We start from the raw sequence: 15,757 nt of genomic DNA on the forward strand, positions 1-15,757 counted from the left end.
TGTTTGCCAATTTTTTTTTTCAAAAAATTCAAATACGTTTGTTGGTTTTGTATAACATGTATGTCTGTCCACCAGACGCTTGCTTTTTTTCAAAAAATGTTTCAAAAAAATTTAGGTTATTTTTTGTCTGTCCACCAGACGCTATTTTTTAAACGGGTTTTATTTACTCGTTTATGTATTCGGATGACGCCAAATTTGTCCAAAAAATATGGCGACTATATATTGCAAGTGACGCTTTGTTTCAAAATTTGTATATAAAATTGTTGCAATATGGCGTTTATGTGCTTTCTTGGTGACGCCAATTTTCCAAAGTTTAAAGCTTATGTGTTTGTGTCAATATGGCGCTTATGTATTCGCCTGAACTCCACGTTCAGAAAATTCCAAAATTTTTAGTATATATATATTTGTATATGGCTGAAAATTCCCGTTTTTCAGAAAAGAATATGTCTGCCTGTTTTTTACCGGGTCAAAAGCCAAATGTCCGTCCAGAAAAATGGCTCAAAATTGGGAAATTTTCAGTCACTGTGTCAGAGTGGGCAACTAGCAGCTTTGAATATGGGTCAAAGTGTTATTGCAAATTATGGGAATATGCGGGTCAATGCAAATATTAAAGATTTGCTTGCTCCCGAAATGCCCTTTTGTGTCAAAAAAGAAAATTTCACGAGTACTCACTTTGGATTTTTTTCTCCGGGTCTCGATGTTGTACCTTGTTTGTTGTTGTTGTGCTGCGCGTGTCCGTCCGCTTCTCCTTTGCTGCTGTTTCCACAATTGTCCTGGTTGTTGCTCTTTGTGTCACTGTAAATTGTCTCTTGAATATTACTTTTTAACGTCTCTTCTGTAACACTGTGTATAGTCTCTTTTCGTTGCACTGTTCACTGTCTATTTTTTTTTGAAAAATTTTTCCAAAGTTTATTGTATTTTTTTTTTTCAAAACTTTTTTAACTTTCCACTTATTTTTGCACCCCACTGTATTTTTTCACTGTTCTTTTTTCACTGTTTTTTTTTCTGTCCGTCCACTCACAAAATTTTTTTCGTTTTTAATAATTTAAAAAACTTCACTTTTTTAATCCGGCTCTGGAGGACCAAATGTTTTTAGGCTTACCTTTTTTGCCTTTGAGCCTTTTGAAATTAGTAAAAAATTAGTTTTGTTTTTTATTCTCGTATATTATTTTTATTTTCGGGTAGTGCAATTTAGATATATCACAATTAGCTTAAGTTATGTAGTTTAGTTTTAGTTTTAGTTCACTTAGTTTTGTACTTTAAATTTTAATTCAGTTTTAGTTCATTAGATTTTAAGTTTTAAATACAACTATTAGCATCTAAGTTTTATTATATAGGTGTATGTATTTTGTACAGTAATTTCACTTTTTGTTGTATGTTTTGGAACGTCTTTGTAAAATATTTTAACAATTTTGTAATGTTTTTTGTATTTTGTAATTTTGCTTTTTGTAGTACTTTGAATGTTCACTGTGTTTTGTAAAAATTGTTATTAGCGTTTATTTGTTCACTGTCACTTGTCACTCGGGGGGGAAAACTTGAGACTTGCGATCGCGTTTAAAATTCGGTGAGAACTAACTATTCTCCAATTTGCATCGTCACATCAAACCTGTTTTGGCTGTTGACGATGCTTATTTATTGGAATTCAGCATTGGAATTTACCGGTGGCTGCATAAATGTATGTGTGTATGTGTACGTGTTTACATTATTTACATCATTTTGTTATGATGCCATTTATGCGGCCGCCGGTAAATATCCAACCAACAGTGTTGGGCAAATTTATAGCAACTTTATGAACACTATCTTTGCTTTAACAGTGCATCTTTTACGTCGCTACAGCAAATAAGCCTAACACACTTCACTTCTACGAAAATGCCCGCCTATCACGTTATTTATTTCGCATAAACTAATATTTTCTCGGGCACTGGAAATATAGCCTATCGAATCACTTCCTTCACTAACTACACGCGATACTATCACGTCGGGGCTACCAAATCACAAGCGATGTAACTAACGAAAGAGAAAACTTCGCGAAAATATGTTTCTTGTTCTTCGGCTGGAAGAGAACTCAATTTATTTACAACATATTCTTAACACTAATACATTAACACATGCATTTTATTTAATAATGCACGCTGTGCTTTAACGCACACATTATGCTAGGAACACAATTGGAGCGAACGACGAATTTCGCCCTACGCGGCGACAAAATGAGCCGCGTAAATTCGCCGTATAGAACACAATACCGACGAAATTGTAAAACAGCTGATGAAGTGGTTTACTTTTTGCTCATTTGTTGACTACAATGATCAGAGAATTGTAAAGTTTATTAAAATTGTTAAAATAATGCATATTATAGTAAAAGCTTATCTGCTTTTTCAATCAGGCGCAAGTACACAAATAAATAAACGAATTAATTGTGTTTTTTTATTTTTATACGAGTAACAGATAGTAGAGTGACCATGGTAGATGAATATAGGTAGACGCATCGACACAGCTGCTGGGACAATGAACTGTCAAACCAATGGCCACCTTGTACTATTTTATTCGCCATTCGCCGGCGTATGAAATAGAAATAAAGCTAATTGAGTTAGCGTCGTCCGACGAAATTTTCGCCGGCGCCGTTATTGTGTGCATTACGTTGCGGGAGAAAACGAAACGTACCTAATTTGTGATCGACCCTTTCTTATCTTATATTTATGGTCGTGACATTTATTACATTATTTATTACCGACCATAAACATAGCATATGGAAAACACATGCATCTTAAGTGTGTTCTTTATTTAGCTAATTTACATTCTTCGGAAAAGACAAATAAAAATGAGATAAGAATTTAAAGAAGAACAATCAACACACAAACTTGTTTTACAACATGTACAGTTTCTACAAAACTAAACATTATACGTGTTATGTACCGCCTACAGTGGTGCTTCAGGTGGGGTTCCATCTAGCTCAGGAGTGCAACTCTCAGGGGGTTCTCAACCCTTCCACCTTCAGGCGTAGGGGACTAACAATCAATGTAAAGGGGGAAAAACACAAATAAAACAACACGATCACAAACATGACACGCACTCATGGCAAAGGAGCTTGGTGGTTATGACTCCTCCACTCTGCCCATCCAACCTTGACCCTTCGTATCCTTTCTCATTTGTTTCAAGGGCCCTATTTGCCACACACACTTTTTCACCTATGACATACCCTTCCTTCCCTCTCTCACACTCAAGTTAGAAAGACATGATAATTAATCTTAACACTCAAACATATACATTTATTGACATTGCCTTTATCATGGTCTCTTAATGGATTATTAACATCAAACAACACGAGCAATGTGAGTCAATATTCGGGACGACAACAATCTTCACACTAGGTATTTGGCCAACTCGGGCTATTTTTACTAATCTAAGGTATTCTGCCTAATGGAGCTCGATTAGGTAGGGCTAGACATTTCTTTAACCTGTCTAAAAGAAAAAACGTTTCGTCTAAACCTAGTTGAACGTTGAGGGTGTTGCTTCACTCACGTCGAACGAGTTTCGTGGCATTAATTCTCCTCACAATAATAATACTTAGATCAAAACATAAACGAGTATTAACTACTAAACAACACAACTTATTTCTAAAACATTATATTAATACTACAGTTTTTTTTTTAATTTTTGGTTTTAGGTTATTTTTTTTTTCTCGGACTTAATGTAAATCAATTAATAATATTTTAATTTCCTTGTTAATTTATTTCAGATTGGTTAACGGTCGCCTCACATCCGTTGATAAAGCGCTACGGTGCCGGTTCCACTTAAACTGAGGTAACTATTTAAAAATTCTTTATCTTCGTTACCTGGTTGACGAGATACTTAATTGGCTTGTTGGAACTTATGTCGGCGGTAATTATATGGCTCTTTTCCGGCACAACGGACCCTGTCACATCAATCTGCTGGCTTGCTGCAACTTAGATGTCGACACAAATTTTTCTATGGCATATGGTCTGTTTAAACAAGGCGACCTTCCGCGTAAACTGTTGGAAGGCCTCGTAATGGCTTGCAATCTGATGGAATCTTAAATGGAAGGGACACAACACTTGTTACGACCAATATTAGACAACACCACAATTTAAACTTACATCTATGATTTTTATCCATCCAACATAAAAAGAATAAATGCAAGGCACACAGCCGTATAAACCCGTCAATAAAACTTAATTTTGTACCGTTGTTAAATGCCGACTTTTTCCAAATGGTCGATTTTGGCAAACGAAATAAAATGTTGTTTTTTCTACAGCGCACCAACAAAATCTGACTTTCTTTTGGTTATCTCTACGCCTTTATACGGGAAAAATGACGCCAAGACTAATTTCCCCTTCTCATCGATTTTCCCGATCTAAAAGAATCGACTCAGCAAAAATCAACACAAACTTGGCACTACCTTTTTTCACAAATCAGGAGACCCCGCATATCCGGCTCATTTTCAGTTTGGCGTTCGATCATTGCCGGATAAAACTAATGCCGGCTTGTTTATTTTATTGCGCCATGGCATTTATTTAATGTGAACACCACCGCAACAAAACTTCGAAATTAGCAAGTGTATCGCAGAAAATTTCGATGTGCGGGGTTTCGGTTCTAGCCAGTCTATTTTCTTTTACCTGCATAAAAATGGAACTATGAAAAATCTTCGTTTTTCTGTGATAATTCATGTGTGGACCGGAGGTAAGTTGTTAAGAAAAAATATTTTTCCATGACACATTTTTTTTACCGCCAATCTTTTTATGCCGGAATTAATCAGATTACCCTCGGGACACACCCAGTAAACAATTTTTTCCGACTGCTCTGATTTTAGATTTTTTTTCCGAAATTTCTGACGTTTTTTTCAGAAATTTCTGATAGAAATTGGTCCGATTTTCTAAACGTTTTTTTTTAGAATTTCTGCACATTTTCCTGTGTTTTTAAGCGAAAAAAACTCGAAAAATGTACAAACGGAGAGAGTAGATTGTCTATTGCTCTGGCATATTCTCTCCCACATGTAAACGGATGGTGATGGTTTGACACATTCTCTCCCATAGTAGTTGTTGTTGTGATCATTCATTTCAAGATCTCATTGTTATTGTTATTGTGAACTGTTAGATTTTCCGTTGTAAAAATGTGCGTTTTGTTGTTGTTGTGAATCAGCCTCTTTCTCTTTCGTTCCCAAAAAAATATGATGGAAAAAAATTGCAAAAACAACTACATACCGGTTTTCTGTGTGCACTGCTTTTTATTTTTAGTTCTTGTTTAGCAGTTGAAACAGAAACGTGCTACTGTATGTTATGTTCCTAATAAAAATAATATTTTTAATGTAAATGTATTATAGATGTAATATTTAAACTACATTTTTACGAAACCCGAAATAAATTGTTTGTTTTTTACATAAATATGTGTTTTTTTTTTTTTTCATTTTTAAGTGGTGTGACGATTTTTTCGATATTTCTTCCGAATTCTGAACGATTTCTTTCAGAAAATCGGAACTTTCTCCGGAATTCTGAGCGTTTTTTTTTTTTCAGAAAATCTGAATTTTATTCCGAATTTTCTTTCGAATTCTGACCGATTTCTTTCAGAAAATCTGAATATTCCGCCGAATTTCCAGACGAATTCTGCCCGATTTCTTTCAGAAATTCGGAGTTGTCCTCCGAATCTTTTCCGAAAATCTAATTTTTTCTCCTATTTTTTCAAGAATTTTCACAGAATTCGGACCGAATTCGTCCAGAAAATCTAATATTTTTTCAGATTTTTTTCAGAAAATCTTTCCGAATTCGGTGACCACGTCCATACAACTTTCGTACCGAAATCGGAAGGAATTCGGAATCAGAATCGGACATTTTTTCAGAGATTCTGACAGAAATCGGACCGAATTCGGCAAAAATTGTTTACTGGGCATATTCAATGTATACGTGTATGTGTACCCACGCTTCATTCAATGAAGCGCTGTCGGCGCCACATAATCTGCATCATCTTGTGTGTGTGTCCATTTGTCTTCTTCTCATTCGCACACATACTTGCTTGCATTACTCTACTCCAATTAGAGTTTCGTTGACGCAGCATGTGTGCATTCACCGCATGCATACCATTCAACCTACGGATGATGGCCGTCTTATTCACACACATACCTGCTTACATTACTCACTCCAATTAGAGTTTCGTAAACGCAACATGTATGTATTCAATGAATGAACGATTTCTGGTTGTGGAGAACGCATTTGAGTGTGTTTATGGTAAGTGACTGTTGCTATTTCCATACGAATATTTCGTTTGTTAATATTTTTTGTTTTCTTTTCAGAATGGATTTCATCTACTATCAAGGCATCATTTGAATCGATTGGGACATTGGAAACCAAGTGACCACACAAGCATACTGCTCATCACGGTATACCATAGGGGGACTTGTTACACCTTAACGTGCAATGAATTCTCTTTGCACACAGGTATTTTCCGTTCGAGGTCATATTGGACGCAAACATGTCATTTATGGTTCTTGTTACTTTGTGCCCAAATTATCTGCACAGCTTGGACCGATAACTCAATGAGTGGACGTACAGGTAAAATCTTAAACTATCGTTGATTTTATTACTATTTCTAATTGTTGGTTTTTAATTTTTTTTAGGTACCCCAACGATTTGATACGAACCTTTCAACATAGACCCCATCTCCTGAGGCAGATATTTATGATCGCTTTATAAGGGTATAATTTTGGATTTCCCAGGTGGATGCAGTATACCACTTAATTTTTTTTATAGAGGAATACAAATTTATATATCCTTTTTGCCTGATATTTGGGATAGGTGAGTGTTTATTTGCTTCATGCTTAACCACATTACTGGCTCCATATTAAAATATTTAAGGGTTTAAATGATCATTACCCAATAGGTATATACCTGAATGTTTGTTTATATATAGTTGGAATTAAATTGTTTGACAAGCATATTTTATGGGAGGTGAATTCTTTTATTTACCTGCCATCACAAAAAAAATGATACAAGACATCGGTTGTCTTAGTTGTGTGTGCATTTAAGAGAAAATTATGTTTACCATTATATGCACACAATCGTAATCGCTGAAGAATTTTTTATTGACCATTTATTAATGTTATTTTGTTTCTTTTTATATAGGTATTTTTTGTTTGGTAACAGCAGTATATGGACAGTTAACGGCGTCACCCCCTTGGAGTAGGAACATACATTGCGAAAAACAGCGCAATATTTTTATACCTGAGGATTGTCAACTATTTCTCATTCTTGAAACACATCGTGGAAAAAGTTTTACCAACCCAAATAGGTAAGTGTTTATTTCCTTTTTGTCACAAGTGGTCAATATCATGTTTAGTGTGTGAAGTATATCAAGAAGGTTGTTTTTTGGTATTGCGACTTCGTAGCTGTGTCTTTGCTGTGCGGGGCATTTGTGCGTGGATATTTTTTTTATCGCATGCGATAAAAACACATTGTGGTTCTTTCGTATGCGGTAATATGGAAAGATACAAATTTATGCTGAATAATTAATATATGTGTGAATAATTTATGGATCGTTCTTGTATAATAAAATCCATGCGGTTTTATTAAAATTATTTTTTTTATGAAAGGTCTACATCCACACCAAAAAAATTAAATCAATGTCAGATCATATTGGGCAATAGATTAGTATTTGATATGGTCGCTTTACATTTTATAGCATGCTACAATAATAATAATAATTTGTGGATGAACATATTGGTGTTTGAAAGTGAAAGTCATTTGACAAATTGAAGAGGGAACCAATAACCTTCGTATATTATTGCCTAAAATTTAGTACTTATGATTAATGCACTTCTTGAAAAGTATCTAAACATGGGATTTCCTCAGAATTTATTCATTGGTGGCTTGATATGGCAATTTAATATTATTTTGACTACCTTGGTATAGTTCACACTGCCAACATGTGCATGCTTTAACCTCAAATATTGATCTTTTTATTTGATTATAATGTATATTGCATTTATAGCTTAATTCGTTCATTATATATTATTTATTGCTTTTTTTGTAATCTATTGTATCTCCTTTTTGACATTGGGGGAATAGATGTTTTGTATTTGAGAGATTATTACCAGAAATTTACAGGCGTTTTTTTTTACATTTTACATGCTAATATTTGGTTCCCCCATTTTGTTTTGTTATTTATTAAAAACTTTTGGTATGTTTCATTCTTCAGTCCCAACGTGGGGAACTCCCACACCCTGAGATTTTTTCTCAGCCGGGCTATAGTTCGCTTATCGCTGCCAGTACAGACTGGTTGACTCGCTCTGACGCGTTCGACTGCGGGAAGTAGTAAGCTGTTTTGATGTGGGTAATTTTATACGTTTTTATCATTCCTTCAAAATTTGCTGAGGTAAAATGCTTACCGTTATCGCTGTGTACTATCTCTGGAACTCCAAATACCCGAAACACTTGATTTTCTAGGAAATTTACTACATTTTTGGAAGTAGCTTCTTTCATTGCATGCAGAAAAGTGAATTTAGTGAAGTGGTCGACAACTATGAAGATATGCATTTCCCTTTTTAGATCTTGGGTATTTACCAAGGAAATCTGTATATAGTTTCTGAAAGGGTCTTTCAGTAATTACTTCTTTTCCGATATTAGGACGCATTATTTGGTTTGCAGGCTTGGTTTCTTTGCATATTTGGCAATTGGTTATATATTGCCTTACTTGGGAGGTCATTTTGGCCAATAATAAAAAGTCTTAAGTCGGTTTACTGTTTTATGTATACCATCATGGATCGATCCAGTGTAATTATGGGCCTTTTCAATTAGGGCATATGTGATTTCTTCAGGTATCCATAATTTCCATTCAAACTCAGTGGTTTCTGGTTCAAAATGTTTCACCTTTATAAATATTTTCTCTTTGTCCACTTTTAAATCTGGAAGTTGCTCTGGTTTTCCTCTATCGTATTTCGCAATCCGACATATTCTTCGCTTTCGAATGCGGTGGTTTCAAAGTCGAGAATATCTTCCGCAGTGATTTCTTCTACTGTTACATCTGATTGTATGGGCATCCTAGAAAGAGTATCTGCTACTACGTTTTCCGAACCTTTGCGGTGTTCGATCGTAAAGTCAAACGCTTGCAGTTGCAGCGACCATCTGGCTAGCCTTCCACTTAAATCCTAAAGTGACATCAACCACTTAAGACTGACATGGTCCGTAATTATAGTAAATTTCATGAGATCGACGTAGGGTCGGAATCTCTTGACGGCTAAAACCGCGGCCAAACACTCCTTCTCCGTAACAGAATAATTTCTCTGACATGCATTAAATTTCTGCGAGTAGAATGCGATTGGGTTTTCACATCCATCATCGTCCTTTTGGAACAATACTGCCCCGATTCCATAATCGGAGGCTTTACACTGTATATAAAATTCTCGTTTGAAATCCGGATGTCGGAGTACCGGTGCGGATGTTAATGCTCTGATGAGTGATTTTGAACTTTTGTCCTTTTTTTAAAGTATCTGTAAGTGCGGCAGATATGCTAGCGAAGTCCCTTATAAATCGTCTGTACCAACCGGCGGTACCCAGGAAACTTCTGACTTCCCTTGGAGTTTTTGGTGTTGGTATTTTTAGAATGGAGCCTACTTCATCAGGATCCGTTTTTAGGCACCCGTTACCAATTATGAAGCCAAGATATTTTAACTGTCGAAAACAAAATAAGGATTTTTTTAAACCAATGGTCAAATTGGCCTTCCGAAGACATTCTGCTACCTCACCAAGTAATCGAATATAATTGTCGAAATCATCGGCTATGATTAAGAGGTCATCCAGATAAATAAATACATTAGATTTTAGTCTGCCTGGTATCACTCGATCCATTAATCGACATAGCCTCTGTGCAGCGTTGCATAGACCAAATGGCATTACACGGAACTGGTAGATCGGTCGATCTGGTACCGTGAACGCGGTGTATGGTTTGGCCTCTTCCTCCAGTTCGATCTGCCAAAACGCATACTTTAGGTCGACGCTACTTATGTAATGTGTTTGGTCTATCCTACTTAATATGCCGTCTATGTTTTGTAGAGGATATGCGTCTTTCACCGTCAATGCATTAAGTTTTCGCGCATCTAGGCAGAATCTATTCTTGTCGGGTTTTCAAACAACTGTAGTTCTGTTGCTCCATGGCGAATCGCTTTCCTCGATCACGTTCAGAGCGAGCATATTATCAATTTCCTTGTACACTATTTCCTGCATGGCAGGCGACAAAGGGTAGTGCTTGTCCTTAACCGGATTTGCACTTTCCATTAGTTTAATGCTATGTTTTTCTAATTTAGTGCAGCCCAATCCGTTCTTTTCAAACGTTATGAACTTGTTTACCACGTTTGCAAGTGCCTGTTGTTGGTCTCCATTTAACTGGTGCATATTCGTGTTTTTGTTCTTAGCATCTCCGCGAATTTTCTGTTGTATTGCTATATCAATTTCTTCCACTGGGACGATTTCTGGTTCAATTTTAAACAACTTCCAGAAATCTATGCCTAGATACAGGTCTTGCTCTAAGTCTGGACACAGAAAGAGGGACATTCTTGAAATTTCTTGTTGATACTCAACATCCATTTCGATTATTCCCAGTATACGATGGATTTTCCCGGAGGCAGTACTGACGTTTGAGGTATAGGGTTTGACTTCTATTCCTATCTCTTCTACAATCTCTCTACAATGCTTACCTAATAAACTTACGGTAGCTCCTGAGTCTAACAGACCTTTTATTTCCCCGCTTTGTATTTGGACTAAGACATAAGGTCTCGGATCTTTTCCATATTGGGTTCTTACAAGGGCTTCGGATACAGCCTTTTTTATTGCCTTATTTTGCTTGTGTCTTAGTCTAAGTTATTCGATTCTTTGTTTATTTTTAGTTACTAGCTCATGGTTTAGTTAGCAGCTGGATTTTTGTCAGTACACCCAACATAATTTTCATGAAAAATTCTGGCTTTTGTTGCATTATAATTCTGTTCCCTAATCTCTAAGGGGATATAGTGCCGAATTTTGGAAAAAACGGGCTGACTCACTACTAATTACTGACTCGTTTGGGAGTTCTGGAGCGCGGACTGTTCGGATGAACGCTGATTCCCCGCTGCAATCAGGTTCTACCTCCCGTTTCCCGATCTGCAATTTACACATTTTGGCGCAGTAGTGTTAGGTTTACCACGTTTAAAACAAAATAAATTTCTTTGTGTAGAAGGACAATCCCTAAACCCACGACCAGGTTTTTTGCAATTCCAGCATACTAGTTGGGTAGTAATAGCGGCGAGCTCTACCACCTCATCTGAGTCATCTATAACGGGAAAATTATCTATTATCTATAGGTCTGTTATTCGTTGGGGGCTGGATTGGTACAGGATTCTTGCGAAAAAATGTCCTTTCCACTTCCAGACATTCTACCCTTAATTGCTCTAAAGACGAGACTTTCATAGAATAAACTATACCTGACAGATTCTTTCTTAAATTCTTCTTTACGAGAGAGATCATTTCGAATTCAGAGACAGGCTTTTCCAACCTGGACCTCATCAAATTAATATCATGAAAGAACGCGTCAATCGACTCTCCCGGCAATTGCTTGCGTTCTAAAAGATCACGCATTTCTTCGAAACATGTTCGCCGTGTCTTAAATCTTTCAACTAAGGAATATTTTAATGACTCCCCACTCGTGAGCAGGTCCTGAGACTGATATGTGGAACTCTCCCAAGATATCCTCCCATTCCAAATTGTACTGTTTTTGAAAATATTCTAAACGATATATAAAGTCTTCTACAGCCAGACTGTTAGGCCTACCCGAGAAATTAATTCCAAATCGTTCAATTTTTATACCCTGACTACTGGCATTGCTCATTACTGTTGGTGTCACAGTGTTTCTGCGATTCCTATTCGAGGGTAGCTGTTGGTGCCACGAATCGTTGGCCGGGATTGTTTGTGGGTTTTGATTTTGTGGGTTTGTATTTTGTGGGTTGGTATTTGGTTGGGTTATGTTTTGGGGGTTTGGTGGAGAGGTCTGTCTGCCTATCGTTAAGGATGCTACTGCGTTATTTAATTTGTCTATGCCAGCGTATACCTTCTCTAATTCTTTTGTAACGCTAGCCTGTACTAGGGAGTGTAAATTTGCCTGGGCATGATTCAAACTTTCTTGAACTAGACTCCTTACAAGCTGGGCTATTTCCGGTGGATTAATGGGCGGTAAATTAGGTGTTGCATTAATCGGAAGTTATCCTGCAGCAGCGCTTGTGCTGGGATTAGGATTATTTATAGTAGTGGACATATCGCAGAAACTAGGATCGACGTTGGCTTTTGAATTTTGCATTTTGGAATTTGTTCCTTTGGGCGTATTTTTTTCTTCTTTGGGGACTGTATAGAAGATCGGCTTAAGTCAAACGTTATTGATCGATTTCTTTTGCTGCGCCTTTTGCTAGACGTAGATTCGCTCATTAGGTTGGATAAAAATCACTTATAAGATCCTAACAAATCTATGGTTGATTAGTATACTCTCGTGGACATAAATTATAATTTAATGCTACTTTTAATCTAAGTTATCGATTTATACTATTAGTAACTACTTTCCAACAGGGATTATACAAAGGTAAAAAAATACTTATAGGTAGTAGAAATAAAACTAATTACTATGAGTTAAATTTTTACAACAAATATATTGAATGAAATATGCGTTTATAACAATTACACAGGTATTATAAAAAAATACAACAATAAAAACAAGTTATACGAAAAACAATTCCACTATGTGAGAGTTCGTGAAGGGCAATCTCAGCTATCAGGGGTTTGTGTGTGGGTAATATATATATATATATATTTTTTTTATTTTTTATTATAGTTTTAGTGTCCATATAGGTTGCCACAGTGCGTTAAATAGGGTTGATTGACAAAAGACTTAACACATTTGAAAGGCTAGTATCACACATTCTCCTAAGAAAGCTATAGGAAAAAGATTTTGTGAAACGAGAAATATTTCACGATACAGTCTATGATTTTTTTGTTTGCATCACAGCAGATATCGCTTTCCTCTATACTATCCTTGGTCTATTTATACTACATTAACTAAACGGAATACAAAAAAAAAAAAAAAGATAGGTCATAAAAACAATACTTTCTTTTTTACACATCACGAACAATGAGTTATTGCACAGACCCTATTGATTGAATTGATTATCCTAATTTACTATCTATCTATACTTAAATTGCACTTTAATCACAGTTACTTTAAACGGTGGTTGCAATAAAAGTTAGGTTGGTAAGAAAATGTGACACTCGTTTGTATCTATTTCATCCTATGGGTTATTGTTCTATGAGTAGATGTTATACCACAGAATTGCATTACAGGTCTTCGCCTTAAGTCTTGCCTCTATTTCCCAGAACTCAAGCAGGGGTTATTACTTTTGGATATTATAATTCTTGGACTTATGTTTTGGCGATTAGACATTCTAGTTTCAGAATTGGGCGTCATATTCTTATGTACCGCCTACAGTGGTGCTTCAGTTGGGGTTCCATCTAGCTCAGGAGTGCAACTCTCAGGGGGTTCTCAACCCTTCCACCTTCAGGCCTAGGGGACTAACAACCAATGTAAAGGGGGAAAAACACAAATAAAACAACGCGATCACAAACACGACACGCACTCATGGCAAAGGAGCTTGGTGGTTATGACTCCTCCACTCTGCCCACCCAACCTTGACTCTTCGTATCCTTTCTCATTTGTTTCAAGGGCCCCATTTGCCACACACACTTTTTCACCTATAACATACCCTTCCTTCCCTCTCTCACACTCAAGTTAGAAAGACATGATAATTAATTTAAACACTCAAACATATACATTTGTTGACATTGCCTTTATCATGGTCTCTTAATGGATTATTAACACCAAACAACACGAGCAATGTGAGTCAATATTCGGGACGACAACAATCTTCACACTAGGTATTTGGCCAACTCGGGCTATTTTTACTAATCTAAGGTATTCTGCCTAATGGAGCTCGATTAGGTAGGGCTAGACATTTCTTTAACCTGTCTAAAAGAAAAAACGTTTCGTCTAAACCTAGTTGAACGTTGATGGTGTTCCTTCACTCACGTCGAACGAGTTTCGTGGCATTAATTCTCCTCACAATAATAATACTTAGATTAAAACATAAACGAGTATTAACTACTAAACAACACAACTTATTTCTAAAACATTATATTAATACTATAGTTTCTTTTTTTAATTTTTGGTTTTAGGTTAGTTTTTTTTTTCTCGGACTTAATGTCAAATCAATTAATAATATATTAATTTCCTTGTTAATTTATTTCAGATTGGTTAACGGTCGCCTCACATCCGTTGATAAAGCGCTACGGTGCCGGTTCCACTTAACCTGAGGTAACTATTTAAAAATTCTTTATCTTCGTTACCTGGTTGACCAGATACTTAATTGGCTTGTGGGAACTTATGTCGGCGGTAATTATATGGCTCTTTTCTGGCATAACGGACCCTGTCGCATCAATCTGCTGGCTTGCTGCAACTTAGATGTCGACACAAATTTTTCTATGGCATATGGCCGGTTTAAACAAGGCGACCTTCCGCGTAAACTGTTGGAAGGCCTCGTAATGGCTTGCAATCTGATGGAATCTTAAATGGAAGGGACACAACACTTGTTACGACCAACATTAGACAACACCACAATTTCAACTTACATCTATGATTTTTATCCATCCAACATAAAAAGAATAAATGCAAGGCACGCAGCCGTATAAACCCGTCAATAAAACTTAATTTTGTACCGTTGTTAAATGCCGACTTTTTCCAAATGGTCGATTTTGGCAAACGAAATAAAATGTTGTTTTTTCTATAGCGCATCAAGAAAATCTGACTTTCTTTTGGTTATCTCTACGCTTTTATACGGGAAAAATGACGCCAAGACTAATTTCCCCTTCTCATCGATTTTCCCACAATTTTCCAAATTTATTTACTTTTCTTCACTTGACTGTTCTACTAAACATAATCATACGCACAGAACTGCATTTTTCTAACGCCGATCTAAAAGAATCGACTCAGCAAAAATCAACACAAACTTGGCACTACCTTTTTTTCACAAATCAGGAGACCCCGCATATCCGGCTCATTTTCAGTTTGGCGTTCGATCATTGCCGGTTAAAACTAATGCCGGCTTGTTTATTTTATTGCGCCATGGCATTTATTTATTGTGAACACCACCGCAACAAAACTTCGAAATTAGCAAGTGTATCGCAGAAAATTTCGATGTACGGGGTTTCGGTTCTAGCCAGTCTATTTTCTTTTACCTGCATAAAAATGGAACTCAGTCGTCTCTCAACTCTCGTTGACTTTAGACTACGTGCGCGCCGTTTCGCTTTCTTTTTTATGCGTTTTGTTTGTTTTGCTTTGAACACTAATACACACACAAATACACACATTCCTTCCATCTAACCAATAACACAAACATTATTTTATTTGGTGATTTTGCTGAAATTTAATATTCCTAATTTCAACAGAATATACAATTTTCTGCGAAAATGGGTGATGAGGAGCCGCCTCCTCGTTTAGACCCGAGGAAAAGAATTGAGCTTTTTAGCAACACTGGAAGCAAGAAGTTTAAAAATAATCTGCCTTCTATGCAAAATAAAATGCCGCAGTGCTCTGCAAAAACAACACCAGCAAAAGAAAACACCACTCTCACACCATATGAAAATCAATATTTTAATGATACAAAGTCCATCTCCACCAACACAACTAACAA

The 15,757-nt window shown here is 36.3% G+C and overlaps 1 long non-coding RNA gene across 1 annotated transcript; it reads left to right on the forward strand.

Moving 5' to 3' along the window:
- The first annotated feature begins 6,077 nt into the window (after window positions 1-6,077).
- On the forward strand, window positions 6,078-15,262 carry LOC131802543 (uncharacterized). The gene is made up of 5 exons (XR_009342257.1): window positions 6,078-6,236; window positions 6,302-6,560; window positions 6,626-6,803; window positions 7,131-7,296; window positions 14,318-15,262. It is a non-coding gene; the product is annotated as an uncharacterized LOC131802543 (long non-coding RNA).
- Window positions 15,263-15,757: the final 495 nt, after the last annotated feature.

The sequence above is a fragment of the Musca domestica genome, unplaced genomic scaffold, assembly GCF_030504385.1.
Source record: "Musca domestica strain aabys unplaced genomic scaffold, Musca_domestica.polishedcontigs.V.1.1 210, whole genome shotgun sequence".
Classification (NCBI taxonomy): domain Eukaryota; kingdom Metazoa; phylum Arthropoda; class Insecta; order Diptera; family Muscidae; genus Musca; species Musca domestica.